This window comes from Trichosurus vulpecula, chromosome 3, assembly GCF_011100635.1.
Source record: "Trichosurus vulpecula isolate mTriVul1 chromosome 3, mTriVul1.pri, whole genome shotgun sequence".
Taxonomy (NCBI): Eukaryota; Metazoa; Chordata; class Mammalia; order Diprotodontia; family Phalangeridae; genus Trichosurus; species Trichosurus vulpecula.
The window spans coordinates 189,671,196-189,698,911 of record NC_050575.1 but is presented as its reverse complement, the minus strand read 5'-3'; the positions used below and the strand labels follow the sequence as shown (position 1 = coordinate 189,698,911).

Below are 27,716 nucleotides of genomic sequence, written 5' to 3'. Positions count from 1 at the left end.
GGGTCCCCAAAAAGATCAATATCCCCAGGTTTAATGGATTCAAACTCCTAAAAGTATAGCTTATGAGCTCCAATGGTGTATTTACCTGTAATGGTCAGCCAGTCAGTACTATTAGCTCAAAGCAAGAGAATTTAATGACATTGAAAAGCATGAGCAGTAGCTAAAAGACAGCCACTCAAAAAGCCTGGGGTGCACTCTCCCACAAATACCTACAGCATCAATGGGAAAAGTAGACATATGCATAGAACATACTAACAGAGACATACAATCAGAGAACCCACATCCTAGGCAACTTTATTCTAGCACTGCAGGGCCCTATTGTCCATTCCTTTCTCATGGTAAATTGGTCCTGCTCCCTCTGGGCATGGTCAGGTTGCTCACCTAAACTTCCTAGGTGTGTTCCTCTCTGCAGCGCACCTCTGGGCAGCCAAGACTCAGTCTCTCTCAATACATGAAGCTCCTCTGGTCTCCTGCTTTGACCAACTGGGCGTGTTCCTTTCTTTGTTTGGTGTCCCCTGCTAGACAAATAGCTCATGAGACGTCATTGTAAATGAGAAGGTAGGAAGAGAGGGAGTGAAATCCCCTTCCTTCCCAACCATGAACCAAGAGATGAATCCTTGCAAAAGCTGTGCTCTTCTCTCATAACTAGCTCTCTTCTCTGCTATCAAAGCTCACATTTCTCAGAGCTATCTCCTGTCTTGATTTATTCCCTAGAAAATGTGTCTTGTTTTTAAAAGGCCACCAGGGGCATGTTCAATCGATCCTTTGAGCAAACTATGGCTAGCTGCTTTCTAATTCCATCAGTCCTAGTTAAAAAAGGTCTTCATATTTCCTGAAGGGGTAAGAATGTAAACACTTGCACTTAATTTAAGACTTTATTGACTCTGTTACCTGTCCTTTATTTTCTTTAATTTTATCAACTACATCTATTTTAAATCAATTGATCTGGAACGAACAGATCAACTCACCCCAAATCTATTATATATCTTATTATACGTGTCTCCTGACGTTCTAGATTTTAAAGTTCTTCAAGATTCTATATTCTAAGGTCTCTTCTAGCTCTTAAATTCTCCAAGTATATGCTTCTGTAAGATCACAACTTTACACTAATTCATCCCCAGCTAAAACATCTGTTTGCTGACATTGTTTTTCGTGGGAAGTCTAGATGCCAGCTCTTTATTCTCAAAGCAGAGTTCCTTCCATATTTGAGGGTTAACATGTCTGGGAGGTGGCAGAAAATTAGCTCACTTGGCACAGTCAACCTCCTTCTTCCAAAAATTGGAATCCTCAAAGCACAAATGGTAATAAATGGTCTTACATGAATTTTGCCAAAAGTTTTACGATCATCGATTCCTTAAGTCTCACTTCGGCTCCATCAGGGGACAGCCAATCTTCAAATGCATCCTTTGGCAAGTTTGCAATATCTTTTGGGCATCATTTCTTTCTCAATAGGTCTTGTTCTTGATATAGAAAATGACATATGATGTCCACTTCAGAGCTGTAAGGGATGAGGCCTAGACAACACAGGTAGTGAGTGGAAGAGCCCCAAGTCTTTACCCAGATTTTCCAGCCCCAAAGCCAATCCTCTTTCCATCCTTCTTATTGAAACAATACCAACTAATCAATGAGGTGAATTTTAGGAGAAAGGGGTATAGTATGTATTTAAACAGTAGTGAAGAGGCAATTTTCTCTGAAACCAGCTGCAAAACAAAGCCTACAGAATCTTCTTCAAGATAAATTTTCAGCTTATCTTCTCCATCAAATTGGTATTCATTGATCTTGCTTGTATCAGTTTTTTTTAATGGTCTTTTAGAATGATTAAAGTGATATAGTGTTCCCAGTGCTAAAATAAAGACCTCGAAAGCAGGGAGTTTCAATACCAGTTGTAATTTCAGCTCAGTTCTGCCATTATCTATATGACCTTGGCCTATTCATTCATCTTTACCATCTCTAAAATGGAAACCTAAGAGAGGGCAAGTAGATGTAGAGAAAAGACTCATATAATCCTGAGACCTCGATCTTAGGGATTAGTCCCTAGTTCATCATGAGACCTAGATCTCAGTTCTGAATTTGTCCCTCATTCATCATGAGACCTAGATCTTAGTTTTGGATTGGTCCCTAGTTCATCATGAGATCTAGATCTTAGTTCTGGATTGGTCCCTAGGTCACTGGGTGATTTTAAGCAACTCATTTCCTTCTCTAGGCCTCAGAGATTATCTAATCCTACCTCCTCATTAAAAAAAATGAACTTATCAATAACTAACACAGATATTTCAATATTTTAAAAAAATCAGAACAGAGGCATCTATAAGAAACTGAACTTCTATTATGTGCAGTTTGTTTTTAAAGAAATATACAGGGGCAGCTAGGTGGCGCAGTGAGTAGAGCACCGGCCCTGGAGTCAGGAGGACCTGAGTTCAAATGTGACCTCAGACATTTGACACACTTTCTAGCTGTGTGACCTTGGGCAAGTCACTTAACCCCAATTGCCCTGCCTTTCCCCCTCAGAAAAAAGAAATATGTATGCATATACATACATATACACATAGGTAGAATACACGTCTATCTATTTATCTAAAATATAATTGTAGTAATGCAACTGCTCTTTGTTTGCGTCCCCTTCTACATGTTTAAAAAAATTTATTGATTTTTTGAGAGGGTGAATCTAACACTATCTATTAACCTACCACTCCCCTCCCCATATCCTGAGTGGAAGCGTTCTTTTGAAACAAATATGTATAATCCAGATAACTAAATCAACCTCTCATCCTATGGCTAAGGGAACTAAGATATCTTCCAGGTCTCATTTTTATTGGTACTATGGTTCAACCAGTCCCTAAGAGAGGCAGCATGGTGTCAGGGAGAGAGAAATGGTGGGAATGGAGTCAGATCCTAGTTTGGTTACCTAGGACACGTTCATCTTTGGGAAAAATCACTTTTGCCTCAGCTTCTTTATCTTTGGAATGAGGGTTTGGGACTATTCAGCTCTGAGCTCCTTTCCAGTTCTAAACTCTACATTGAGGCCTAGGGTCTTTCACAGGCTTGTTGTGAAGTTGCAATGAGTCCATACCTGTGAAAGTGTTTTGAGTTCCCTGGAAGGGAATCCCTAGGTAAATTCAAGTTATCACTATTAGCATCACTGAATGGGGATGATTGTGAAGAGGAGAATGAGGGAGAAGATAGTGAGGGTGATGACTTTAAGTTATGGGTCTCAGAGTTCAGGCTACATTTTCCAACAATAAAGAGAAATCATCTCTGAAGAATTCTGAGATATCTCTCAACCTTAGTCTGAATTTAAATAGGCCTAAGGCAATGCGGTGGAATCTGTATTCTTAAAAATAAAATCTTCCCATTTCCCCCCCCTAATACTGCGCCTCTTCCCTGGTTTCTGCGGCTATGGGGTTAATAGTTAAATGTATTCAATGTTTTGCTCCTCTCTACTTTTTTTCTAGTTATTTTTTTCCTCCACATTATCAAGCTATTAAGATGTTTACTGGCTGAAGAGAGGGGTCCTCATTTATAGACTTGGCAGGCTCTGATCTTGAACCCCAAACAAAGGGGAAGGGCCCTCCAGAAAGCTTGGGAAGTTTCAGACACCAACTGGAAAAATGCCTCTACTTTCTGTTTCTAAAAACCCCCTTTGTTTTATTATCTCTGCTCTTTTACTGTAGGAAGTTCGTGACCTATCAATCAACCAAGTATTAAAAGTAGCTATTAAAGGCATATTTCTGTGAGAACTAGGGCTGGCTCTTGGCAGAGCACAGAGCATGCAGCCTGTGCCTCCTTTTCAACCTGCTGGGTCTCTGGGGAGGGAGAAGGGGGAAGGGTATCCTGGAAAGAATAAGGCCCTGTCAGGGGAAATCACATAGCCGCTGACACCGAGTCCCCGTCTCCTCTGATTCTGAAGTGATTGTCTAGAGGAGGGAGGAGAGAGGGGGATAATTGGCCGATTCAGACAACAGTGTGGGCAGAACATTCCAGCCCTCAAAGTTCTCAACATAAAGCTTGAGCAGGATGTTCACAAAGGCCAGCCCGGGCCAGAACTGGTATTTGGCATAGACATAATAGATAGGCTGGTTGTATCAGCATATAGAGGGGTGTAAATTAGCCTGACATATAGGTTGTCCAGAGCAGGGTGGCTAGGATGCTACTACCATTCTGGGGAGGGTTGAGAACCATGTCATATGAGTGACAGTTGGAGGAACTGGGGATGGTCTGCCTAGAAAAGAGAAGACTTAGGGGAGATACGATGGCTGTCTTTCAGTATTTTGAAGCTGTCATGAGAATGAGGGATTAGATGTGTTTTGGTCAGCCAGCCCCAGAGAAGAACCAGGAATAATGGACAAAAGCTTCAGAGAGTCAGATTTCAGCTCGATACAACAGAGCAAATAGAATGGATGGGCTGGCTTGGAAAGCAGTGACTGCACAAGAACGTGCTGGCAATGTAGTAAGAGGGGATTGCTGTTCAGACATAGATCCGCTCTCTGAGTTCCTTCCCAATTCTGAGTTTCTCTGATCATGATTCTGTAAATTTTTATCCATATATATTCAGGCTTTGAACTATATTTACAATGTAGTGTGATGTGGGGGGCCCAAGCTCTGTGTTTTGTACTTGTTCTGTTTTTGTTCATAGGATACCTAAGCATGAGTTCTAGCTAATTTTGTAAACTTGGGAAAATCATCAATTTCTCTGGGATTCACTTTCTCGTCAGTAAAATGGGGATAATAATGCTTACACATCCTAGTGAACAGGCTTGTTGTGAAGAAAGTGCCTTGTAAATATCAAAGCACTTTATAACTGTAGGTTTGAACCTGTATCTAACTCGGAAACCACTGTTATATCCACCATATCATATTGAAAATTTATAGTCAATGAGCATTTCCTGCACAGGCCATTTTATTGGGGGGGGGAGCAGAGGGAGGGGGAGAATGACCCAGGAGTCAGGAGTTCTTGTCCCATCTCCTCTGCTAAATTCCCTTGTGACTTTGAGTACTCTTCTGGTCGTATATGTCCTGGATCCCATAATTTATGTCATTTCTTATGTCCAAGGCAACATTGCTAGTGTGTTTTACCGTACAACCTGAACCTTACTCTACATGACACAGATATAGAACTAAGAGTCTCTCCTGCCCATTTTCCCAGGATTTCTGGGAAAAGGAAAAGTATGTAAAAGCAGTTAAGAAGTACAAAGAGCTTTACAGATGGGAAGTATTATTCTCTTCCTGCATGCACCTGTCATGAGTATTGCAATTAGCCAACTGAGTGAGGGCTCTTCCTACAACTGATTTCAAACATAAACAGTGACAGGCTCCATAAAGAAAATACTGTCCCGTCCAGAGCAGGGCCCTACAGAATTGTCCACATTTAATGGTCGCTCTTTTTAGGAAATTGATCATCGTTCGCATTATCATGTCTACCACGTTCCATCAGAAATACATGGAACCTATCTCTAATCCTGAAGTATTTAATATACCCAGTACTCAAATGCTTCTGTGATCTCATAAATTTGGAAGTCCCCTCCGATGGTACCAGTGATACAGATGGCCATTCATCCATTCCGGATATGCTGTGTGATACTTATGTTCTCCCAAAAGTTCACCGTAAGAGTCTCCCTGGTTTTCCGGAGGCCTTCCTCCTGACATGTAAGAATAACAATGCAGCCTCTGGAAGCCCAACTATCAACCGTCCATCTTGCCCATGATCTTCCCATCTTCTCTTCTATCTTTGTTGCTGTTCAATTGCTGGAGTGGTTTGCCATCTCTTTCTTCAGCTCATTTTACAGATGAGGACATTGAAGAAAACAGGGTGAAGTGACTTGGCCAGGGTCACATAGCTAGTAAATGTCTGAAGTTAAATTTGAACTCAGGAAGAGGAGTTTTCCTGATTCCAAACCCTCTATCCACTGTGCCACCTAGCTGCCCTATGTTTCTATCATATAATTCCTCCATGAATTCTTTTTACTCCTGCTCTTTTTCCAAAGTGGGTATCATATGGAAGAAGTATTAACACTGTTCTTCTTGATCATGGAAGGCAGAGCTAGGAGCAGTGGATGGGACTTAAAAGGGAGAAGATTGAAACTCAGTCTAAAGGAAAAAGTCCCCTAATAAGAACCTCAAAAGTGCATGGGTCGCATGATGAGGCAGTGTGTTCTCCAGCACTGAAACTGTCCGAGTAGAGATGGTATGACTGGGTGACTACTTGTAAAAGATGGGGCTGCGTGGTCCAGCTCTGAGATGATCCAGAGGTAGGTGGAAAAATGAGAGGGGTAGGAGATGAAGGAGAAAGAGGAGAGGAGGGAGGAGACATACAGAGAGAGAGAGAGAGAGAGAGAGAGAGAGAGAGAGAGAGAGAGAGAGAGAGATGAGAGAGAGAGATGGGGGAAGAGAGAGAGTCACATACATAGAGAGACATAATATGGAGAGACCAGTTAACTTGGAGTCTGAACAAATGTGTTCAAATCTCAACTCCAACATTTGTATGGTTATAGGCAAATCATTTACCGTATCTGAACCTCAGTTTCTCACCTATAAAACAAAGGTAATAATACCAGTAGTACCTCCCTGTTACAATGATTAAATAAGGCAATATATGTAAAACGTTTAGGGCATCTTAAAGTACTACATAGATGCAGTTATTCCTGTAACAGTTCTATGACTAGAAATTCCTGGTGAGTATATTATTAGCAGATAGGTACGGATATGAGAGTGGGCGTGGGGAAGGTGCACCAGTATGGAAACCCTTTCCCCAACCTTAGAACTCCACAGGCAAAAACCCTTCTAGGAACCAGGTTCAGCTGAATCCTCCCTGTCTAAGTTCAGTTATCCCATGTTTAAGTCATAAACCAATGATTAGAGATTTGGCTCCTTGGTAAATTTGATATAACTGCAGTCTGGAAATGAGTAAGATAGATTTGATTAGTCTCTGAGGATACTAAGTGTCCAAACCTCTATTTACAGCAACTCACCCCAATTTCGCACACACACGCACACACACACACACACACACACACACACACACACACAGCAGAGCAATCTGGTGATATTAGGCAGGCTCAGGAGGGGCAGGCAAGGAGGGAAGCATGAACAGAGTGATAACACATCACTAAAAGCTGTCACTAGGAATGAAAGTGTGGCAGCAATTAGCATCCACATTACTAGACACCGGGTAATTTTTTGAAAGATTTTTTTTCTTTTTTAAATTGTACTCAATCTTAGGAACTAAACTGAACTCTCTTTGATAAGGTAGAATTGAGTCACTCCCAGGCACATAATAGCTTCCCGACAGCTTTTCTAATAGCACGAGAAAAGGAGTTGGAAAGTTATCAGAGTGCAGAAAAAAAAATGTATATATATTTTAAAAGGAATAGAAGTCTCTTGCAGATGAGATAGAGCTAGACGAGATAAGTAGCTATTGAGGCAGAGCTCGGAGAAAAATTTTTCTGTCTGTGAACTGTATTATTTGGCCTCAGCAGGTCAATGGAGAGGTTTACCTGGAGAGGGGAAGAGGAGAGAGAACTAATTTACTTTGCTCCACTCAAATTCTCTACATTTGTGGCATTAAACTGGAAACTGAGGAACTTTTAACCCCCCAAGAAGTGCATTCTTCCCACCTGGGGTTGGAACTTACCACCATAATTAAAAAAAAAAACTGCCACGCCCCTCCTCAAAAGCCCCAGAAGAAAATATCCATTGAGACCAAGAAATTATAGAGATGGTGGACAGGCTATGGGATGTCAGGCACACTAATGCATTGGTCTAACAATTTGCAATTAGGTGACAAAGATTATTAATATTTTCAGTCCTTTAACTCAGTCATCTCACTATGGGTATATAGTACAAGGAAGTCAATGACAAAATGTGAGGAGACATACCAAAATATCCATAGCCATACATACTGTGGTGGCAACAAAAAGGAAGTAGAAGAAGAAAAAGAAAGCTGGAAACAAAGTAGATTGCTTATTGAGTGGGAAACAGCTGAACAAATTCTGGTGTACATGCACTGGATTATTATTCTGCTCTAAGAAATGGTAACTATAAGGAAGACAGAGAAACATGAGAAGGCTTATATGAACTGATGAATAAAAAAGAAAGCAGAAGCAGGAAAACAATATATGCTAGATCTATAAAAACTTCAATGGAAATAGAATAAAACATTGGCTAAACTCAGATTAAATATATTGACCAATATTGGGGGTTTTTTTTAGGACAGATGATAGAATATCCCCCTTCCTCTTAGTTGAGAAGGGAATGGGGAAATATTAGATACTAAATATAGCCCATGGACAGAGATAGGAATGATATGTTGATTGGTTTTGCTTGATTGTTTTATTCCTTATTAAAAGGGCAGGGGTTGGGAAGAATATGCTACAAAGTTATTCTAATATATCTTAAAATGACTTCAATAAAAATTTTAAAAGAAATTATAAAATGGTTTCTACTCATTCATTTATTTTAACAAACAGTTACTGAGTACCTGCTACACATCTCTGATCGGGCTGGGAACAGGGATGTGTAGAGTGGTCTCTGCCTGCAAGGGCTGTGCACATATTTGGTAAGTTAAACCAGGTCCACAAATAACCACAATTTGTTGTTGTCATTCAGTCATTTCTGCCACATCTGATTTTCCACAACCATGTTTGGGGTTTTCTTGGCAAAGATACTAGAGTGGTTTGCCATTTCTTTCTCCAATTCGTTTTACAGAGCAGGAAACTGAGGCAAATTGGGTAAAGTGACTTGCCCAGGGTCATACAGCTAGTAAGGACCTGAGGCCAAATTTGAACTCAGGAATCTTTCTGATTCCAGGTCTGACACTCTTTCCACTGCACCACTGCACCCAACTGCCCTAATAACCAGAATACCCAGCAGGCTATGCCACAAGAAAAATACGGACAGTAAAAGTTATAAGAGTTCATAATCGAGCAAGGCAAGTGATGGCTTCATGCTTAGACCACATTGTTCAAGCTGCTGATGCTCAAGGAAAGTTCCATGCATAAGAGAGAATATGAGGTACACCAAGAAGGATGGGCAAGATTATGCTAGATGGAGATTGGGGAAAGGATGTGCTGAGCAGATGAAACAGCTCAAGCAAAGTCATGCAGGTAACACAAGGAGGGCTTGTTTGGGCCGTGGTCAATAGCCTAGTCTGATTAGAATGGCGATCTTGTGTAATTGGTTCTAACTTTCCCATCCAAACTTATTTCCTTCAATCCATTTCATGAACATGGACACTTAAAAAACAATGGCACCCTCAGTTTCTGTCTCTTCTTTTCCATTCAATTCAACAAGCATGTACAGTGTTCACCATGTGTGCACAGCCAGGTGCTAGGGGAGATACAAAGTTTAGGTTAAGCATAATCTCTGCCCTTGTGGACTTAACAATCTAATAAAGGGGTAAAGCACTGGCATATGTGATACTATAACGGACAAAATTATTTGACTAATGCATTAGAGAGATGAAGAAGAAATTGCTAGTTCAATGTGATGCTTTCAGAAAATACATTTGGCAGCATGGTTTGAAAGTGGGAGATACAGGAGGCAGGGAGACCAGCAGTAGTCCCAGGCTGGAGAGCCAGAAAATACCTTTCTTTTTCACTCTCTGATCCTTCTCCAGACAGGGGTTTTCCTTGGGCCTCTGGTTGTGGAGAGGCCTGCACAGGGGTGGTTGCTAAGCCACAGCTGAGAGCCCTTCATAGCCAGCCAACTTCAAGCCATTTCATTAGTTTTCCGAAAGGGCCTCACTTGCACAGCCTAGGTGGTTTGTAAGGAGCTATTCAGACTCATTCCTCCTATTTTATTTCCAATTACAGACACTTAGAGAAGTTAGAGTCACCTAGGAATCCAAGGTCTCAGGTGTTTGAATCTCCAGGCTGCTGTGATTAAGTGACAGACATTTGATGTATTATTCAAGTCAGTTACAAATCAATGTTGCGAAGGTCCATTTGTCCTATTTCTTTGCTGCAACAGTTACTAAAAACTGGAGGTCAGAGAAAGGGAGATGATTCCCTTCTCTGCCCCACCAGCACACACAGGAGAGAATACATGGGACAGCGGCAGCCACACCTGCAATATTGACATGAATAGGTGGAAGTTGTAGAAAGCCAGCTCAGGGCTGAACTAAAGCTTCTCAACGACTGGGGCTGGACGAAAGTGAAATGGGCCACTTTGGGGAACACACAATGTCACAATTCTAGAGCTAGAAGAAACCTCAGAGGACTTCTAGTCAAATTCATTTTACAGATGAGGAAATGGAGACCAAGGAAAGTCAAGTGACTCATCCGCAGTCACTTAGTTATTTGGAATCAGAGGGATGATTTAAACCGGCTCCTTCATCGGCATTGCTCTTTCTTCTGTACAGTGCTGTCTCCCCCATGAGCTCTTTGTCCCTGGAGGTATGTGATGATCACTGGTCCAATCAATAAACAGATATTTATTAATTAATAAATGAATAAACATTTATTAACTACCTACTATTAAGTACCAAGCACTGTTCTAAATGCTGGGGATACAATAAGAGGCAAAAGACAGTCCCTGCCCTCAAGGAGCTTATAATTGGATGGATGTGGTGCCAGAAATTCCTGCTCAGGGACAGACAGATTGGATTAGACAGCTCTGCACTCAAAGATGGAAGTTCTGTTGCTCTACTAATTCTAATAATGACTGACAAAGAACTCAAGGTGTTTAAAGGGGAAGAGTTACAAAGTTATTAGAGAAGTCTTAAACATTTTTTATCAGTAGATGCTCTTCGTGGTGAAGCAGCTAGGTGGCTCACAGGACATGGAATCAGAAAGCCTCATCTTTCTGAGTTCAAATCCCGCCTCAGACAAGTACTAGCTGTGTGACACCAGACAAGTCACTTAACCTTATTTGCCTCAGTTTCCTCATCTGCAAAACGAGCTGGAAGGGAAATGGCAAATCACTCTAGCATCTTTGCCAGCAAAACCCCAAATGGGGTCACAAACAGTCAGACATGACTGAACAGCAACAAAAAAGGAGAAACTTGAAAACAATTGCTTTTGGCATAGAGCAAATTAAAGAAATGGATTGTAGTAGCAATTTTCTTTGGATGTAAGTAAAAACTTCTCAACCACCAGGGATAAAAACACATGCAAAAATGGGAAATTGAGGGCTCTGTGTCCCCAGAAAGCACCTTTCTTGGAAAGTTCAAACAGTCTCCTAATCATAGGCAGGAGATCAAACCAGATGACCTCTGGGTCCTGAATGAATGTTCTGCCCTAGTATCACAGGACACCGAACTGGAAGGAAAGTTAAGGATCAGCAAGTCCAACTCTTTCATTTTACAGAGTAGGAAACTGAGGGCCAGTAAGGCTAAATGACTTTCCCAAGGTCACATAGGTAGCAAGCAGGGAAGCTAGGTTTGGAATCCAGATCCCCTCTCTCCAAATCCAGTGTTCACAGAGTACTTTCAGCCAGGAGGAATGAGTGGCAGATTTCCACCTCAACAGCTGTAAACTTGCCCATCTGATGGTTGCAGAAGGATGTCAAGGAAGAGCAGCAAGAAGCTACAGTCTGTATATGGATGGGAAGGTAGAGAAAAAAATTCCTGAAATAATCTCAGTCAAATGGGTCTGTCTGTTCTATTTCCCAAACAATGCACGCAAACATTTTCACCGTCTGCTGCGTTCAGTGAACAAAAGCCAAATATCTTCGAGCAACTTAGGGACTGAGGGGAACTAGACAGCTTAGCAGGCTGGAATAGTAGAAACAGCTTTACCCTAGAAGTCAGGAGCCTGGGATTCTGGGGTCAGCTCTGCCACATACTAGTTACGGGACTCCATGCAAGGTGCCTAGCCTCTCAATGACTAGGGCTCCTCACCTGTAAAAATTAGGGCTGAGGCGAGATGAACTCAAAGGTTCCTTCCAACTCTAACAGCCTATGGTTTTTCTATCTCAAGGCAATGCTATATTGTCATCGTGATGAAAAGTATCTCTCCAATACTAAAACTATTCCTTAAATAGAGATGTAGCCTGTTGTAGTGGAGAGATATGCTGATCAAGATCTGGGTTCAAGTCCTGTCTCTGACACTGACTAGCTGTGTGACCTCAAGCAGATCACTTAACCTCTCAGTGCCTCCCCCAGCCATAGCAATTGTTTAGGACTACAAGGTACAGAGGAGGGGCCCATCTGCATCAATGGAGATACCTTTCCTATTAAGAATTTCCTATATAAGTAAAATCACAGGTGACCCAAACCTGAATCTGTAAATATTGATCAAAAGCTGAGAAATCCTCTGCTCAGGAAGGTAAAACATATCTTGCACTGAGTTCCATTTTCAAGTCCCATAGTTTTGTTGCCCTTAGTCTTCCAACTTAATTTCTTACTGCTTCCCAAAACACACCCTCCATTCAGGCTGACCTCATTGTCTTCCATCGAGGCTATATTGATTTTTTGCAATGTGCCTTTGTTCATGTTCCCTTGACTTTTATCCTGTTCTCAACTTATCTCAATCCTTTTTTCTCTTCTCTGGGAAAGGACACTGATTCTAGAGTCAGAAGATCTGGATTCAAATCTTGCCTCTGTGGGTCACCTCCAGCAAGTCACTTAATCAACTTGGGCCTCAGTTTTCTAATCTTTAAAATGAACAAGTTGAACTAGATCCATAATTCTCAAACTTTTTGGTCTCAGGAACCTTTTATTCTCTCAAAAACTATTGAGAACCCCCTCCTAAAGAGTTTTTGATATCTATTGATATGTCCCATAGTTTGATAATTTGACATCTCTTGATATGTACCATATTGGAAATTAAAACACCTCAGTATTATTAGGAAAATTGTTTAGACCTTGTGGTCCCCTGAAAGGGTCCCTGGACATACTTTAATAATCACATAGCTAAGGCCATTTCTAGGCCTAGTTCTGTGATTCTATGATTCTATGGTTCCTTTAAAGACACTCCCTAAAGAAAACTTTCTATGACCACTCTAACTTACAATGACCTCTTCCTCTCTCTCAGTCTCTATCTCTATCTCTCTGTCTCTCTCTGTCTCTGTCTCTTTGTCTCTGTCTGTCTCCCTCTCTCTTTCTCCCTCTCTCACAGACACACACATAGAACAGTTGTCTCCCTGAGTAGACCCAAAATTTCAGAAGGCAGGAACCCAGTTTTCTACTGCCTTGCATCCTTCCACATGCTTGCAGGTTTCCTGGCTCAGGGCTGGGCATGCAGACAGCATCCAATAAATATATGTTGAAAGATTTACAAATAATTTTCCCATTTCACAAGGGGGCATTCATTAAGCTTTATCTCTCAGGTCAAGGATTCCTTCCATTAGGCACCAACTCCACTCCAGACCTAGACCCCCATTCCAGTATTTCAAACCAAAATGCAATGCTGCAGACAATGCTTTTTCTTTCCCTTCCTCTCCCCCTCCTTTTCCTGGCTGATGAATATTTCTAATAAGCTAGTAGAGTGTATGCTGAGATATGCTGGGATGAAATGACTCATGCTCTCTGCCTTCATTAATCATTATTTCTCCACTGCCTCAGTCCCTGGGAAGTCTTGCAGGCTTGGAAAATAAATGACTGCACACAACTTTGTCTCCTTCACAACCCAACTTCAGCAAATTGGTCTTAAAGGAACAGCCTTACTCAGGGTCCATTCACTGGGAAGTTTATCTCTTGACCTAAGCATGACCCAGGTGAATCACACTGTATTCACCCTCCTGGGAACTGGTAGGTTGATATGGAAATGCTGTGGGATAAGCGCCTGTGACTTCTTCTCAAGGCTGCACCACAGGGTTGCTGAGACAGGGAGGGGATGTCTGGACTCAACCTCAGATTGCGTCCATGTCAAGACCTGACTAGGCTGGCTGTCAGCTTCCTTACACTCATGATTGACACATAAGAAACTGCCATAGGAAGGAACAGGTGGAACCTTTCCTGTTCCCCTGACACTATCCTCAGCGGTCTTCCATGGGCACCATTTGAGGTCTACTGGGAATCAGGGCCCATGGACCCTAGATTCATGTGGGATGAGACAATGTCTAGTGGTATATTCATCATGTTACCTTGAAATGCAAGACGTGAATGCAGTTGTTTTATGAGTAGGTAGAGATCACTTCCTAACTTAGCAAATAGAGAGACCAGAAAGATGGCCAGAGGCAAAGGCACATCTGTAAACTGAGAATCTATAGTCAGCAATGCAGCAAAATGTCAGGGAACAGCCAAATAGGAAGCAGGTCAAGGAAAGGGTTCCAAGCTTGAGCTTAAAAACTTCAAAGTTCCCTATGAATTGGCATGATCAGGGAAGTAAGCATCAAATAAGCAAGTGTTTGTCAATTGCTTACTATATGCCAAGCTCTGCTAGGCACTGAACACACAATGACAAAATGGAACTATTGTAGTCTCTGTCCTTAAGGAACTTCTATTCAAATGTGGGAGATGACATGTATACATATATAAATGTATACATGTGGGTATAACTATATGTATACCTACATGTATAGAAAACATATACTATGTTACTTTGGAGGAGAAGGCACTAATTGCTGAGGGGACTAGGAAAGGCCTTCTGCAGAAGGCGGTGTATGGATTGAATCTTTTTTTACTTTAATAATATTTAAAAATTTTCCCCGATAACATGCTAAAACCATTTTACATGTGTTTTTTTAAAAAAGTTTTGAGTTCCAAATTCTTCCTTTCTTTCCTCCCCGCTCCCTGTGATGGCAAGCAATCCTATATAGGTTTTACATGTGCAATCATATAAAATATATTCATATTAGTCATTTTGTACAAGAAGACAAAGAAAGAAAGAAAAAGAGGGAGGAAGGAAGGAAGGAAGGGAGAGAGGGAGGGAGGGAGGGAAAAAACAATATGCTTCAGTCTGCTTTCAGATAATATTAGTTCTTTCTCTGGAGTCTATAACAAGTTTCATCATGATTCCTTTGGGATTGACTTTGAACACTGTACTGCTGAGAACAGCCAAGTCATTCATACTTCCTCATCTCATAATATTGCTACCACTGTGTAAAATGTTCTCCTGGTTCTGCTCACTTCACTTTGCATCAGTTCATGTAGGTCTTTTTAGGCTTTTCTGAAATCATCCTGTTTGACATTTCTTATAGCACAATAATATTCCATTACCATCATATATCACAGCTTGTTCAGCCATTCCCCAGTTGATGGGCATCCCCTTGATTTCCAATTCTTAGCCACCACAAGAAGAGCTGCTATAAATATTTTTGTACAAATAGGTCCTTTCCCCCCTTTTTTGTCTCTTCAGGATACAGACCTAGCCGTGGTATTGCTGGATCAAAGGATATACACAGTTTTATACCCCTTTGGGCATAGTGTGAAGTGCATCTTGACAGAAACCAGGAATTCCAAGAGGCACCTATGAGGAGGGAGAACATTCCTGGTAGCCATTGCAAAGTTGTCATGTATGAGGAGCAGCAAGACCACTATGGCTGAAGAGGAGTGATATACAAAAAAGGCTGCAAAGGTAGCAAGGAGCCAAGTTATTTAACTTGTGGTCTTACAGATTACTAGTACAGAGTACTAGGAGGCTAAATGACTTGTCCATGGTGATACTACCAACACCTGCCAAACATGAGACTTGAACGCAGGACTTACTCGATTCAAGGCCAGCTCTCTATCCCGCAAGTCATGCTAGGTAGAGGGAGCTAATAGTCCCACTGCATTTTTCACTCCATTGGAAAGATCAGATCCAGTTCTGTGTGTCATAGTCTAGGTAGAGAATTGAAAACTACAGCATGCTTAAAGGAAACTTACCGGGACAAGAAACCATGTAATAGTCATCCATTCAATCAATATTTATTAAGCTCTTACTATGTGAAAAGCACTATGATAGATACTAGAGATACAAAGATTTAAAAAAAGTCTCTGGACTTAAGGAACTTACCTTTTACTGGGGGAAATACAAAATATGTGCAGATAAGTAAATATAAGATATACTTTTAAAATACAAAATAATGCCACAGAAGAGATGTCATATGATTATTAATTGATGAAAATAGGTATGTCTGGCCTAGGAAAAAGAAGACAGGGTGAGAGGGTAATGATACATGTCTTTAAATACATAAAGGGCTGTCAAGTAGAGAAAATGCTGGGCTAATTTTTCTTAGCCCCGGGGGTCAGAATTAGAACCAATGTGTGGAGGTTGGGGAGAGGCAAATTCAAGCTTTATGAGAGGAAAAACTTCCTAATAATTAGAGCCATCCAAAAATTGGAATGAGCTCTCTCTGGAGGTAATGTTTCCCATTATTGCACATCTTCAAATAGAGGATGGATGACTGCTTGCCAGGAACGCTATATAGAGAGTATTCCCGTTAGGTACAGGTTGGGCTAGAGGCTCTCTGAGATCTTTTCCAATTATAAGATTCTATCATTCTTTTAAGGTTGAAAGCAAAAGGAATTGTTTTGACTTAGCTTGGTTTGTAATTCAGGCCTGAAGTGAATTCCCAGGTCTGTCTCAGTAATCCTACCTATCAGGATATTTTCAGTGGTGGTGCTGATGTCATAGCCCAGACAGCATCATCAGACGGCTCAAGAGCTCTCGACTTCCACTAGAAATATCCTTCAGCTTGAAGCCTAAACACAAAACACTTTAGAATTATTCTCCCAGTTTGTAGTGGCTGTCTTCTAAGTAACCAGGTGACTTTTACTAGTTATTTAGTTTAAAAGTTAGAAGGTAAAGGACTATCTTATTCATAAAAAGGACATGTTTTTAACCAACTGCAGACAAGGCAGGGTACAAAGACCAAGGATACTGGGAGAGAAGAAAAGATGAAAAGATGCCCTTTTAGTCTTCCCCCTGAGGTTGAAGGCTTCTAGAGTTGGAAGAGAGCTTAGAAGCTAGCTAATCCAACCTTCTCATGTTTTAGAGAAGGAAATTAAGGCCTAGAAAGGTAAGGTCACTTATCTGGTAAGAGAGGTGGAAGGAATTTCCATGGCTATTTAGCCCAATTCATGTGCAAAAGGAATATCTGTCATAACATGCCTGATCAGTAGCTATCCAGCCTCTGCATGAAGAGTCCAAAAGAGGGGAAACCCACCCCCTCTTGAGGAACACCATTCCACTTGAGGATAGCTTGAATTGTTAGGAAAGTGTTTCTGTCCTGAAGCTTAAATTTACCTCTTCATCTTCCACACATTGGTCTTCATTGGGACCCAGATGGCCAAAGAGAACAATTCTAGTCCTGTCTCCATGTGTTAGCCTTTAAGTACTTAAAGGCAGTCATTATGCCCCTTCTGAATAATTACTCTTCTCTAGGTCAATTTCTTACCCGGTTTCTTCAACCAATCCTCATATGATAAAGCCCTTCCACTCCTGAAAGGCTTAGAATGCTTTTCACTGCAGGCTTTTTAACATTCCAGCCTCCTGTTGCTTGCTATCAATGTACTGGGTTTGGTGCTTTATTCTGAAACATGATTTCCTCCCTAGCTGTGGCTCCATCACTAGCTAACTCTGTGGCTTCAGGCAAGTTACCACCTTGGTGAGTCTCAGTTTCCTGATCTGTAAAATTAGAGCTATTTCTCTCTTCCCATATCACAGGATTGCTGTGATGCTCAAATGAGGAAATGGAATCACATGGCATTTTATATTCATGTAAGGGGATTCAGTTATTATTGGACTTATTAGATTACCCAATGAACGAAGATAACAGCGATGTTGTATTGTCTAAAAATTAGCAAAAGATCAAGGTGGACTATCTTTGAAGGTGAGCAGATGTTTTGATCCGAGTGGGAGTAGACCCGGTTTTTACAGATTATAATTGATTGAGGCAGCTATTAGAATTTCTAAATTTATAGTCAGGCTCCTCTCTCCAGTTCACACCATTAGCTTTGGCCCTTGGGACCAACACTTACAATAAAGCTTGACTGTTAATGCCATGGTTTGGAGGTGGTGGAGGTGGGGGTGGAGTTAATTTTATGCCCCATTTAGCTTTTCTCAATGGGATAGGGGAGGAAGCAGCAACCATTTCTGTTAGAAGCCAATTGAACTTGAAGAGTGACCCTCTTCGGAGATAGTATTTCAATTACCCCCTACAGTCAGGCATCATTCCCTTCTCAGATTTAGGTTTCTCTGGCTGAGTCTAGACCGGGGTGGGGGGGTGGGGAACCTTCAGCCTTGAGGCCACATGAGGCCCTCTAGGTCCTCAAGTGTGGCCCTTTGACTAAATCCAAACTGAATCCAAACAATGAAAGGGCCACACTTGAGGACCTAGACAGCCACATGTAGCCTCAAGGCTGCAGGTTCCCCACCCCTGGTCTAGACTCAAAGAGGTAGCATAGTCTCTAGCCATCTTGAAGGAAATTTGAGAGGCCAGCCCTCCACATGGAAGTAAAGACAGATCTACCAGGATCTCAGGGTGTCTGTGGATGAAGCCCCCATTCATCAAGGCCTTGGTTGCTTGTCTTCATCCAAAAGTTTCACACAGGACAATTTGGAAGCAGTTATGTTGTCATGAGTATAGAACCTTCCCTATCACTGAAGATGTGAGTTTTATGACTTGGAAGACAGTTTTTTAAATTTCCCTGGTCATAACTAGCATGGGGTGAATAAGGCTTTGCTCCAATGCCAACCTCAAAGTAGGGCATTTCCTCTCAAGGGTAGAATGCTTCTTCACAGGGACCAACCAACCACCCTGTGGTCCTGTAAAGATACAGCTGTTCAAGCAGACTCTTTGGAATGGAAGTCATCCCCTCCTAGCAAAACTACACCAACTACACCAGTCTATGACTGTTCTCTGAGCTGCAACATCCTGTCCCAACTCCAGTGAACCCTCATCAATACTGTTTCAGTCCTCCTGTCTTACAAACACACAACTGAAGTTTTCAGGCATAGTTTTGGTGAGCTAGGGCTCCAGATTGCATGTTACCATTCATACTTTCATTCATTCATTCATTCATTCATTCATTCAACATCTACTTTTTTTATTTTCCTATATTCAAGGAACTGTGCTTAACGATGGGAACACAAAGTAATGGTAACTCCTATTTCCATAGCATTTATGAGGTACTTTCCTCACTATGACCTTGTGAGATACATGATGCAAATATTATCATACTTAACTCACAGACAGAGAAATTGAGGCTTAGAGCAGTTATATAGCTTGCACAGTCGTGCAGCCAGCAAGTAGTCAAGCCAAGATTTCAACCAAAGTTCCCTTGCTCCAAGTCCAGTACTTTTCTCGAGCCCTTATCTTTAATAATAATAATAATGTCTAGCACTTATCTAGAGTTTTATGTCTTACAAAGTACTTTATATGTTATGCCATTTGGTTCCCACAACAATCCTGTGATGTAGGTGCTATTATTATCCCCGTTTTACAGATGATGAAACTGAGACTTATAGAGGTTTGTGACTTTCCCATGAATGCTAAGCTAGTAAGTATCTGAGGCAGGATTTGAACTCAGGTCTTCCTGACTCCAAGGCCAGCTCTCTACTGCATAATTTAGTTGCCCCTTAAGTTATAAACAAATCTCATTTAGCAAGTTCAAAAAATCGGCAATTTGTCTTTAACGTCTGTATTCCCTCCATTGATGTGAACTGCATATCCTCTAGGACTTAGCAGATGATTTCTGAGAATTGCTACAGCTAAAAAAAAATTCACCCTGCAGCTGAGCAGGTGATGAGTCTTTCTGAACTTAGCCAAATTTGGTCTCAAACAATAGAGAAGACAGTATAGCATTAGGCTGGATGGGGAGCTAAACCATGGGCCCAAGAGAACGCTTGTGGTGAATTCTCTTAATTACACTCATACTCTAAGTTCTGAAGATTTGTCCATTCTTCTCCCCTCAGTTCCATAACATAGGAAACATTTGCTAAGTGCCTACTATATGTTAGATCACTTGTAACTACAGAGAGATGCCATGAGGCATAGTGGAAAGATCACTGGTCCAGGAGACAAGACACTTGGGTTCTGGTCCCAGTTTTGTCACTTACCGGCTTGAGACCTTGGCAAGTGATTTCACCACTTTAAAACTCAGTTTCTTCATCTTTAGAATGCGGATCATAATAACAACTGCCCTGATCACCTCATAGTACTGTTGTCGAGGCATCAAGAGATACAGTAGTCATGATAACTTTTGTAAATGATATAACACATTGCAGTTTGAAGATGTTATTTGTATTACTAATGAAATTGCCTTCTGACCTTAATAATTCACCACCAGAAGCTACATGCTATAGTGAATAGAGCTCTGGCTTTGAGGTCAAGAACACCTAGGTTCAAATCCCTCCTCAGACACTTCATAGCTGGGTGACTCTAGGAACATCACTGAACTCCTCTGATACTGAGTTTCCTCATCTGTAACATGAGGAGGTTAAACTCAGTGATCTCACAGGTCACTTCCATAAATCTATTATCCCATCTCTAATGTTCACAAGCTATACATGAGAATGGGAAACTCTCTGACTACATATTATAGATAGGCTGTGATCTGAATCCATGAAGGGAGTGCCCATGTGTCTTTAAGTTACAATGGTGAAAATATGCAAATAAATACTGCCACATGAGGCTACACTTTCTTTCTTAATTCACTGCTTTCCACCACCCCAAAGGAAGCTTATAGGCCTGGGATTTGGACCACATTGTTGGCAAGGAGAAGATTCCTATTCATAACTCCAGGAAAATTCTTGTGGAGGCTCTATTCATTCTTGGTAGATAGGCCTAAAATGCCCAGATTGGTTTTTGAAGTAAAGTGATTAGGCAATCTGCTCTAAGTTTAATGCTTGTTCTTTTAAAATTTTAGACTTTTAATCAAGATACCTTGGTGGAATCCAGTCAATCAATCAATTATTCAATTGACTGATCAGAAAGCATTTATTAAGAGATTTCTATGTACCAAGCACAAGAAAAATGTATCACAAGATTCGAATGCTTTGAGCTCAAATTTGAGCCTCGGATACTTACTAGCGGTGTGATCCTAGGCAAGTCACTTAAAATCTGTTTATATCAGTTGGCTGTGGAAGTAAAGGAATACTTCACCTTGAATCTGCTGCCCTGGCTGGTTTCAATTCCGTGGAGCTAGATGCTCCCCGGATAAGCTCATCCATTGTTGCTAACTCAAGCCTTGATTCCCTCCACATCCCTCAGCCTCCTCTCCCCTCTGATTGGAGAGCTGGAGGGCAGAGTGCCAAACTCCTCCCAAGGCCTTCTATTATAGAGGCAGAAAGTGGACTCAGATCATTCCATCTTACATCTGCTGCCCTGCCTGGTTTGCCTCCAGGGAGCAAGATAATCTCACACACAGTACCCCTGATCTACCCCCCTCTTCCTGCTTTCCTAGCTCCTTTTGTCTATTTTCTCACCTTTTAGAGTACAAGACCACTGAGGGCAGGAGCTAGCTTTATTAATTGTATCTCCAGAACTTAGTACAGTGTCTGACACATAGTAGGTGCTTAATAAATGTTGATTGGATTGGATTGGATTGGATTGGATTGGATTGGATGGAAGCAAAAGAGCCCTAGATTGAATGGCTGAAACAGAAGTAGATCTAAAACCCTGGATTCCCAACTGCGTGACCTTAGAAAAGAGGTCCCTTTCTGGGCCTCTCTGAGCTGTGTCCAACTCTTCATGACCGAGTGGACCTCTGGGCGTGGAGTTTTTTTGGCCAAGATCCTGGAGTGGTTCACCATTTTCTTCTCTGGTGATGAGCAAAGGTTAAGTGACTTGCCCAAGACCTCAGAGCTAAGAGATTTCTGAGGCTGGATTTGAACTCAGATCTTCCTACTCCAAGCCCAGCACTCTATCCACTGTACCACCCTGGGCTTCGATTTACTTATCTGTAACATAAGAGTACTGGATTTTATGTGTGTGTGTGTACATATTATATATAATACACATATATATGTATACATATATATACACACATTATACATACATATTTATATATATATATTACATATATTTTAAAACCCCATTTTTAATAGTCTATGTTCTAAGATCCCTTCTAGTGCCAACATCCACTGCTTATGTGACACTAGTACTTTGCACATAGTAGGCGTTTAATGAATGTTTATGGAATTGAATTAAGTCCCATGCAGTTACGCACCACACAAGGACAAGCTATATTCTGTTCCTTGTGTTGATTTCAAAGGCTATTTATTCATATGAAGTTTTAAAAGTTGAACAGCCATTTCATTTTTATTTTAAAGATTCTAATCATTCTGAACAATGTTGAACTAAAGCCCCCAGTCTGTCATCAGAACCCATTCAGTCCCCTGACATTTAATTACCAATGACACCATAACACAGAAATGCTAATTCCTGCTGCCAGCCCCTTGGTGCTCCACATGACTCACACACTCCCTGTTGGTTCTGTGTCATGAATAGAAACCTTAGGTTCACTCACAGTCATCATTGGTGATCACAGAAGGAACATTTACTTCAAGTAAACAAAAGCCTGGCCAGTGTGGGGGTGGTTTTTGAGTCACAATGTCTAGAGTCATAGATCCATACAAGATTGAAACTGAAAGAATCTTAGAGCATATTCAATATGGTAGGAAAATGTAGACATGGTAGGTGTGATTCACCATACTTTGTTCAAATAGAAATAATAAAAGAGAAATACCAAAACACAGATGAAATGCTTATCTTCTTAAGCTTAATCTGTCAGGTCTTAAAAGAAATAAGATCCTCTGTGGGAGTGAGGGATAGGAGTAGAGGAAGTAGCTTGTAGCATAGTAGATAAAGCTCTGGGACTGGAGTCAGAAAAACCTGAATTCAAATCCAGCATTAGACACTTCATAGCTGCGTGACCCTAGGCAAATCATTTGACTTGTTTGCCCCAGTTTCCTTGACTGTGAAATGGGAATGATGATAATACTTATCTTATGAGGATGTTGTGAAGATCAAATGAGACGATATTTATAAAAATGTTTAACATGGTGCCTGGAATATAGTACGTACTGTATGAATGTTCATACCCTTCCTTTTCCCTTCCCCTAGAGAAGAGTAAGGGGGAAGAGGAGAGGAGGATAAGGACAAAATTTCACTTGTCATGAATATGTATAGTAATAAGCTTATTTTCTGAAAGGCTGCTTAGTATCCTGGATGGAGTACCAGACTTGAAATCAGGAAGAACCTAGTTCCAAATCTCTCCTCTGATACTTACTAGCACTGGGACCCTGGACAAATTACTCAATTTTTCTGATCCTCAGTCTTCTCATTTGTAAAGTGGATATGATAATAATAACTGTAATGCCTAACTCACAAGGTTGTTGTGAGTCTCAATGATCTTAAAAATGTCAGTTATATAATTTGCATTTCTATAGGACTCTCAAGCACTTTTCTAACAACCCTCTATGCTAGAAAGTGTAACTTTTATTATCACCATCATACAGATGGCAAAATTTAAACTGAAGGAACCTAAGACAAATCAATATTTCCAACACAAAACTCAAGATCTTGCCTTCAAAACCCATCCCTCTTCCAAACTTGCTTATTACTCTCAAGGATGTCCTCTCCTTCCAGTGACCAGGCCCACCCACTTGGAGTCATCCTCAACTCCTCACTCCCACTCACACCCGCCAATCAGTTGTGAAATCTTTATCATTTCCATCTCTACAGTCAGGTCCACGTCCTCGTCCATGGCCCTTCTCTCCACTCACCCAATGACTATCCTCGTTCAAGCCCTCATCAGATCTCACCTGCACCACTGCAATGGTCTTCTACTTTTCTCAGCTTTAAATCACTCCCCATTCCAGCCCATCCTCCACACAGCAGGCAAAATGATTTTCCCAAAGCTCAGGTCTGACTGTCTTCTACCAATTAATTATATTATGTCTCAGATCAAATACAAACTTTATCTGGAATTTAAAGATCTTTGTAACCTCACCCTTTCCTACCTTCCCAGTCATCTTACTCATTTCATCCCATTGTGTAATCGATGGTAGAGCCATACAGGTCTACTTGTTAGTCCTCACAATGCTCCATCTCCCATCTCCGTGTGTTTGAACTGGCTGTCTTTCATGACTGTGACCTTGGGCAAGTCACTGAACCTCTGCCTCAGTTTCTTCAGCTGTGAAATGGAGATGATAATAGCACCTACCTCACAAGGTCAATGTGAGGACCAAATGAGACAATATTCGTAGAAGTGCTTAGCAGTCTCTGACACATTTGTTTTTGTTTGTTCAGTCATTTTTCAGTCGTGTCTGACCCTTCATGATCCCATTTTGGGATTTTCTTGGCAAAGATACTAGAGTCATTTGCCGTTTAGGTACTATAGGAATACTCATATATTTCCCTTTCCCTTCCCCTAGAGAAGAGTAAAAGAGGAGAGGTGAATAAGATGAAGACAAAACTGAGAGCTGAACTGCTCTCAGCGTTCACCTCTGACTCAGAGAATCCTTTGTCTTCTTCAAGAATCATCTGAAGCACCGCCTTTTGCATAGTAGTGCAAATGAGATCGTATTTGTAAAGCATTTAGCACAGTGCCTGGCACATAGTTCTGTACTTTCCCTTTCTTTTCCCTCTAAGGTTACCTTGTATTTGCTTTTTGTATAGTGTACATATCTATATTTGTGCATGTTGCCACCCCCTTTACAATTCATAAGTTTTCTGAGAACAGATTCTGCTTTTTTTGGGTCTCTGCATCCCTAGTGCCTGGCTCATAGTAGGATCTTACTAAATGTTTGTTGATTATCAGCTGATCAAAGTGATCTGTGACATTCTGTTCCTTAAATAAGAGATTCTACAAGAAAGCCCTAATATCCTCAGGCCCATCATCCATTTCAGACCTTATCTGGGGATCATGGAACCTGGCATATTGAGGAAAGCTGAAGAGCACCTGTGACTGGCCCAGTGGATTTTCACATATCATGGAAATAGGTAATGCATTCATGTGTCTGCACTTTGCTGTTGTTAGTATGCTGTGGCCTTCAAATAGAACTAAGTTACACTTTCTCTGCGTTAAACAAGAAGATGCATCAAAGTTGTCTTAAGTCAATTGAGTGTTTGCTGGGCCTGAATTCAAATCTCAACATAAAAGACTTAGAAGTACAGCTTAGTTTCATGGAGACAGTAAATATAGCTTCAAAGAGCTTTCAGAGGGATGAGGCAATTCTTCCCCAGATGCAGAAAATAGGTCTAGATTTATCTACACCTCCTTTTCAGAACAGCTACTCTATTCTCAACATTCAGGGTCCTAAAGCTAAAAGACAAAATGGTGGCCACATGTGGTATAAAAGAAAACTGTATTTGATTTGGCTTTGTAAATATATAAGAAGAAACTAAACAGCTAGTTAACAGAGGACCTAGTAAACCAGTTAAAAGACAAAAGATTATAGTTAAATGTTCCAAGAAGGGAATAGAGGTGAAGCAGGTTCCATGTGAGCAGAAGAAAAGTAAAGATTTGGAACAGGATTATGCAGAGTGGAGAAGAAAAACTTTAGAAAATTCTGTAAAACCACAAAAGAAATGATTTCAGCTTTTGTACTGTCTCTCACCCCCTCTCAGCTAAGCAAAGCACGGCCCTTCCATCTCCAATGAGCTTTGATGAGTTATATAGCATTTTGTTTATGTTCCTGAGCAAGGATTTCAAGAGCATTGTTTTAATATGCTTGGGGTTCTTTTTCCTAGGCAGTACCGAAAGTGTCATATCAAGGAAAACCATTTCACCCCCGTTCTGAGTCTTGGTACTTTGGCGAGGTTATTTTGAGAAGGCAACATATTTAAGGCAGTGGGGCATGGCTCCTAACAATTAGAATCAAGCTTGTCAGAATCAACCATGGAGTTATTTTGCATAGCATAAGCTTCTGCTTGCTATTAGGCAAGCACCAGGCAAAGACTTCCAAAGGAGTCTAAGGAAACTTAGTACTCTAGTTTGAATATACTTTTAGCAATTAATCATTCATTAGTCATTTAAAAGCAGTAAAGATGGTTTTTTTAAATTCTATTTGATGTCTGCTTTTAAATGTTTTTGTAGCCTTATAGGATTTTTTAGTCTAAGTGAAATACTGTGCCATCTTAAGATAATAAATTTGATTTCTATAAAAAAGAAAAAGGAAAAGGAAATGACTTGTGCAACATTACAAAGCTAATTAAGTATCAGAGCTGAGATTTTAACCCAAATCCAGCATTTATCCTACATTGAAAACTTACATCAAAATTTCTACCACTTTCATCTTTTTTCCTTATCAGATTTGGAATAGAGTCAGAGTAACAGACTCTGAGGACTATATCAGACCTTCAAGACCAGTCTTCTCATTGTATAAATGAGGTCGAGAAAGGGGCAGTACTGGCCCAGCATCACACAGTAATTTAGTGGCACTAGAATTTCTCAGCACTAGACTCCCAGTCCCCTGACTCCCAGGCCAATGCTTTTCCTGATGTATAAAACATAAGTTTTCCCACATTGAGAATTCACATATCTTCTGGATCTGTTTACAAATACAGTAATGTGTCAATTGTCAGCTGTCAAGTGTAAAGAACCCTCAACCATCTGGAACAGTGGGGAACCTTCAAGTCAGTGAAAAAGGTTAGGAAGACAAGTAGCGATTAAGATCCATTCAACAAACATAAATTAAAGGGTCTAGTCTGTTCAGACCCCTATGTAAAGGCAGGAGCAAGGAGGGAATGCAACATGTAGACAAAATAGGCCCTTCCCTCACGGATCTTACAGTCTAACAACGGAATAAGACAACCACACAGATATCTATAATACATAATATTACAGAACAAGTGCATTTTGAGAGCTCTACAAAGTGCTATATTGTAAGGTCTGAGAGGGACATTTGTTGCTCTCTGGATTGGCTGGTTCAAGGAAGGCTCCATGGAGGAAGTGACATTTGAATTTGGTGGAATGCCTACGTGAAGGGGAGAAGATGGGTTATTCTAGGATGGAGGGCAGTGAAAACAGAGGCAGAGAAGTGCGAAAGCACAGGGTGTTTAGAGGAGGGGCAGTGGAGGGGCAGAGAGGAAGGAATAACAGCATTCTGGAATGGCACTAGATTAAGATCAATCTATCAACACATAGCACAATAAACTCAATACATGGCAGATGCTTAATAAATGCTAGTTGACTGACTGACCGACCCTATCAATAGGCATTTATTAACTATATACTACTTGCTCAATACTATGTAATCTCCCGGGACACAAAGACAAATGTGAAACAGTCCCTGCCCACAAGGAGCTTACATTTTAACAAAAGACACAACATATGTGTGTGCGTGTGTGTGTGTGTATTTATATATATATATAGTATATAGAAAATAGATATAAGGTGATTTTAGTTGAGTCTTGCAGAGATAAGGCTATAAAAGTAGAGTGATGCCAGGAGGCCTTGAATGCCTGAACTTGGCAAGCAATAGGGAGCCAATGAATATTACAATTGTAATAATAACACCTAATACTCATATAGCGCTTACTATTCCAGGCATTGTGCTAAGCACTTTGCACTTAGGATCTCATTTAACCCTCCCAACAATTCAGAGAAGTAGGTGCTATTATCTTCATTTTACTGATAGGGAAATGGAGGCAAGCAATGGTTAAGTAAGTTGCCCAGGGTCACACAGCTAGGAGGTATCTGATGCTGGATTTGAACACGTGTCTTCCTGGCTCTTGGACCAGTGCTCCATCCACTGTGCCACCTAGTTGCCATAGGGGTGATATGACTAAGCTTATACATTTTTTTAGCAGTGCCGTAAGGGATGGATTGGAGAGATGGTAGAATGGAGACAGACTTGCTACAATTATCCAGGCAGGGAGAATGAAGGCCCATATTGAGAGGTGGGGAT

General features: G+C 40.9%; 1 pseudogene; it reads left to right on the top strand.

Annotated features, from left to right (window-relative positions):
- Positions 1 to 6,699: 6,699 nt before the first annotated feature.
- Positions 6,700 to 25,399, top strand: LOC118842339 (annotated as a pseudogene).
- The last annotated feature ends 2,317 nt before the right edge of the window (positions 25,400 to 27,716 follow it).